Genomic DNA, 5,000 nt, shown 5'->3' with positions numbered 1-5,000 from the left:
TCTTCTTCCTTGAAGTTGTTACACTTGGTTGGGCAACCCGGCTCCTTTTGGAGCCACATGTCATTCAGAAAGAGAGAGAGATGTATCTAATACAAATGTCAATTCTATCCATTGATCCTGATATTACTACTACTATTCTTGTCTGCTGTGCTCGTGGAGTCCCATATGTACCTTTGCAGATTTGATCAAGCTGCAGTTACGTCTACCTTCTTTGTGATTCGTCTGCCATGAAAGCTGTGTTCTGTAGTATGTTTTGAAAGCAGTGTGTTCTGCGTAGAACTAGTTTGAAATGGGGCATTGCTTATACACACCTTGACAGCAGGAGATCCATTCCTTCTATTATGCATTTTCTCTCTTGTTTGAATATGAATTGACTTGTACTGTGTTTTATCTGTTCTTATCAGGGAAGGGTGAGGAGGAAATGCCCTGCACCATGAACTAACTAACCAACTGCACTCTGAACATGACATGAGGAAATAGAAAGGAAAAATCCATATATGTATAGAAGACTTGTGGAATGAGGGTTTTGGGTACAGTGGCAGAAAGTACAAGGGAAGTGGTGACAGGTACACTAATGAGGCCAATGCAAATAGGAAACGTATGACTTGACAAGGCTGTAGTATATGAAGAAGAAATAACAGAAGTGACCGTAGGTTCTAGAGAGAGTATTGTGTCACTTGGAGAAGTGTGGCATGATTGAAAGACCCACAACTGGGAAAAGGAGAGAGAATATAATGCCAAGTGGCTGTGAGATTGATGTTGAAAATGATAGCAAGTCAAGGACAAAAAAAGAAAGAAAAAAATCTCCTACTTTATTCACAAGTGTGTTTGAGTGCGGGGACTAACCTTAACTGATGGTGTGTGCATTCTATTTTTTTTTTTTTTTTTTTTTTTTTTTTTTGCGGCTGGCTGTCGTTAATAACAAGCTGTTTGTGCATTAATTTTGTCATGCTCGTTCTGCCTCCATCTTGTTTTATATATATATAGGGGATAGCATAGCTATCGTGGGTAAGCTGCGTTGTGTGTAGACGTATGCACTCTGTAAGAGATAAGAAAGACGAAGAGTAACTGGTGAACGATGCTGTGTGTCTCAAGGAAGGGAAATGGAATGGGTGCATGTTATTTGGCGCTAGACATTAGTTAGTTATGAGAAATATGGTCAAGTAACATTTTGTGAGGAACTTGAACGGGCACTTTTCTTTGGCATCAGAAATGCCCACGCACACACACACACACACATAGAAATTGTTCAACAACAAATGCCGGAGAAAAGTAGTAACACATGTGTAAATGACAGGTAACACCACAGTCGGAAAAGACAAAAAAAAAAAAATAGGAGCCGAATACTCGAGCCTATGTACTTGGACTGCTAACTGCAATCAACCCTCTTCGGTAGTAGAAGTGGGAGGTGGATGCTATATTTAAAAAGGGGCCTGTTACAAAGGAAGAGGGACTAGGGAAGGAGTAAATGAATAACACTACCCCCCAATCTGTTGTGACGTGAAGCCGGGTCGGGGGGATACCTGTTAACCATTTTGATATTTTGAGAATGGATATTGTGTTTCTAAAATACCCGATTTGAGTAAAGCTCAGTTGATAGGACTACGTCAGGAGCTTCAGCTCACAGACTGGGAGGCCAAATTAAGCGAAAGACCTGTAGATCAGATGTGGGAAATGTTTGAAAATACGCTGACTAAGATGATTCATACTTACATTCCTTTTAATTAAGGACAGACGTCCCCCATATCAGGCTCGCCCAAAGTGGCTCGACAAAGAAAGTGAACAAAAGTATTGCTAAAAAGAGACAGGCTTATAAGAAATATAAGTGTTCGGGTGCATGCAATGACTATGAAAGTTATGTATCAATACAGAGAGATTTAAAAAAGAGAATACGAAATGAATATTGCTGATAAATCCAAAGAGAATCCCAAGGAATTGTATAGTTACTTTAGAGATAAAAAGGTTGCTAGAAATCACATTGGTACACTATTATCTGCTGACGGTCAACTTGAACATTGAAATGAAGGAATGTGTAATATTTTAAACAATTATTTTAGCTCGGTATTCGTAAACGAAGCACCTCCATAAGTGAAACCTAGGGTAAACTTACTGGCTACGGTAAGTATAACAAAAGAAAAAATTAAAAGGTGTATAGAGAAACTCAAAGTAAAAAAAAAAAAACAATGGGCTGGCGGTTGGCATCCAAGAATCTTAAATGAAATGAAAAATGAGATTGTTGTTGCAATAGAAATGATTTTCAAATATTTTCCATCCTATCCGGAGAATGGAAGCTAGCTAGCTAACGTTACTCCCATATTGAAAGAAGGTGACAAAAAGAAACCAAATAACTATAGGCCTATAAGTTTGACTTGAATAGTAGGAAGAATAATGGAAACTATCATCAGAGATGCTATCGAACATCATTTAGAAAGTAACCGTTTTATAAATGATAGCCAGCATGATTTGAGACGGAAGCGTTCTTGCGTAGCTAACTTACTGGAATTGTACAACACAGTTATCTGGAATTAGTACAAAAGAAACAATATATATATAGACTTAATATATGTAGACTTTGGAAAAGCTTTTGATACCGTCCCCCACGAGAGACTACTTACTAAATTAGCTTCACACGGAATAAGTGGTATCCTATTGAGTTGGACTAGTAATTGGCTGAATGATGGAAAAGAGAGAGTTGTTTTAAATTGAAAAGGTTCTAGATGGAAAAATGTTACAAGTGGAGTTCCTCAGGGTTGTTCCGTTCTCGGGCCACTTCTATTCATCTATATACTTATAAAATTCTGATCATGTTTTTGTCATCTTGCTTGCTTGCTTGCTTGCTTGCTTGCTTGCTTGCTTGCTTGCTTGCTTGAAACCGTCACCCAGCCAATCAGAAGAAGAGATATGACGTCACGACTGAGGACCAGCCAAGCAGCAGAAGAGGTGATATGACGTCACGACTGAGGACCAGCCAAGCAGCAGCAGCAGCAGAAGAGATATGTCGTCACGACTGAGGACCAGCCAATCAGAAGAGGAGATATGACGAGGCGAGTTTGTCCAAAACAATTTGTCTAAAGTACAATTTGTGTAAATCAATTTGTCTAAAGTACAATTCATCTGTAAACAATTTGTCTAAATTACAATTCATCTATAAACAATTTGTCTAAAATACAGTTTGTGTAAGGAAAAGAGACTGAGAAATTGGTAGATCTAATTTATAATGTATTAATAAAGTACACATTGGTTTTCATTCAAAATTTATTGACAATAAAACTTTATTAAGACAAAAATTAGATTTATCAACACAATTACAGCTTTATTCAAATATACCATCTACTAAAAAGAGTTCTTTTATAGTTAAAAAGAAAGGTTGTGGCCAGCCCCCCGGATGTAATCAATACTATTATTTGGATCGAAGTGTCTATGTAACTTTATTAAGACATTCTTGATTTATCAACACAATTACAGCTTTATCAAAATATACTATCTACTAAAAAGACTTCTTTCATAGTTAGAAAGAAAGGTTGTGGGCAATCCCCTGGACGTAATCAATAATATTATTTGGATCGAAAGCCTGAACAAGCCTTTTTATGCGTTTTGCAGTGCCTAGGTAACGTTTCCTTGTGGGTTCTGGCTCTACCCCACCAACATAGTGTTCAATCTGAACCTCGTTGAAACTTTGTTCTTTCTGCAAGTATTTGATAAATCTCCATATATTGGGGTGATGCGCACCTGCTTGCGTTTGAAATGTACGATGCCATCCTTGGACGGAATTGGTAGTTTTAGGTCAATCATCAAGCACCCTAGAATACATATTCCACGTATCATGTCGAAAGAGAGAGAGGTGGACGTCGACTATTCCGTCTGTTAGGCCTTGCAATCCATGTGTCTTGAAAATAATCAACGACCTCTTGTGCTTCATGCGGGAATGTGTTGTTGTCACACAATAACTCAAACGCATCTGTCACTGTGGCTATTGGCACAAATGCTAATGCTGGTAGCATCCGCATCCGTAAAGCAAAACTGGTATCTGTTTCATATTTTTGTTTTAATCCATGATTTTGAATTACTCGTAAAACACATTTGCTAAAGTGGGAGAAGCAGCCATTTTGCACTGTTTTTTTTTTTTTTTTTTTTTTTTTTTTGGGGGGGGGGGGGGAATTCTTTCAAAAACGCTTTCATCATTGCTCTCTCGAAATCGATTGTTATCGATAATGGTGCACATAAAGGTTCAATGTTCCTTATCTGTTGTAAAAAGGTTATGTATGTTTCTTGTGTTTTGTCCTGTAATAATCCAAACACAAGGGGCAGCGAATGTTTCTCTCTTAATCCATGTAGGGTATATAGCTGGTGAAACAGGAGAGGGACAGTTTTAAATGTGCCATCGGCATACCAATGACTGCTTTGTGATAAAGATTGCAAATGACGACGTGTTGCAAATATGATTATACGCTTTTCAACTGGTCCCGAGTCATAAATCAGAAATTGATCACCTTTAAAAGCTATGGGAACTCGGGTAAGTGGGAGGGGGGGGTGTGGTGTGGTGGTGGAAATACACGGGTCAGGTAATGTAAACGATTCAGATTTGAGTAAAGAAAGAAGTGTCTAAAATTGGGAAAATCTTATTGTTTGTTGTCCATTTTTTTTTTTTTTTTTTTTTTTACCAGAGAAACTGTATTTTTGACCAATTGTTTTAGACTTTTTTTTTTTTTTTTTTTTTTCTTTTAGAGAAATTGTACGTTAGCCAAATTGTTTTAGACAAACTCGCCTGATACCATGATGCGTAGTGTTCCAAGCAACGACGACATGGCGTCACAATCTTCTGTATTTCACTTCTTATAACTAATCAAGTCAGTCACTGCCTTCGTCTACTGAATAGGGGTAAGAGCTCTAAATTGTACTCAATTTGATATTGAAACTTATTTTCTGTGATTTATACTATACGGTGATAGTGACAAGTATATCTAATCATAAAGAATTAGGTTTGATAAACTTTGCTACTC

At 37.6% G+C, this 5,000-nt stretch overlaps 1 protein-coding gene and 1 long non-coding RNA gene across 2 annotated transcripts in view; one reads left to right on the top strand and one right to left on the bottom strand.

Annotated features, from left to right (window-relative positions):
- Positions 1-2,184, top strand: part of LOC143023445 (histone H2B) — a 2,716-nt gene extending 532 nt beyond the window's left edge. Inside the window, exon 1 of the mRNA XM_076181966.1 lies at positions 1-2,184. This exon is cut by the window's left edge and continues 532 nt beyond it. The gene's annotated coding sequence lies outside the window, so the exon portion shown is untranslated.
- LOC143023350 (uncharacterized) overlaps positions 1-5,000 on the bottom strand; it is a 140,446-nt gene that overhangs the window by 36,806 nt on the left and 98,640 nt on the right. The window lies entirely within an intron of this gene.

This window comes from Oratosquilla oratoria, unplaced genomic scaffold (genome assembly GCF_046742065.1).
Source record: "Oratosquilla oratoria isolate Oo_2021 unplaced genomic scaffold, ASM4674206v1 SCAFFOLD47, whole genome shotgun sequence".
NCBI classification, from domain to species: Eukaryota; Metazoa; Arthropoda; class Malacostraca; order Stomatopoda; family Squillidae; genus Oratosquilla; species Oratosquilla oratoria.
This window is presented reverse-complemented; position numbering and strand designations above follow the sequence as displayed.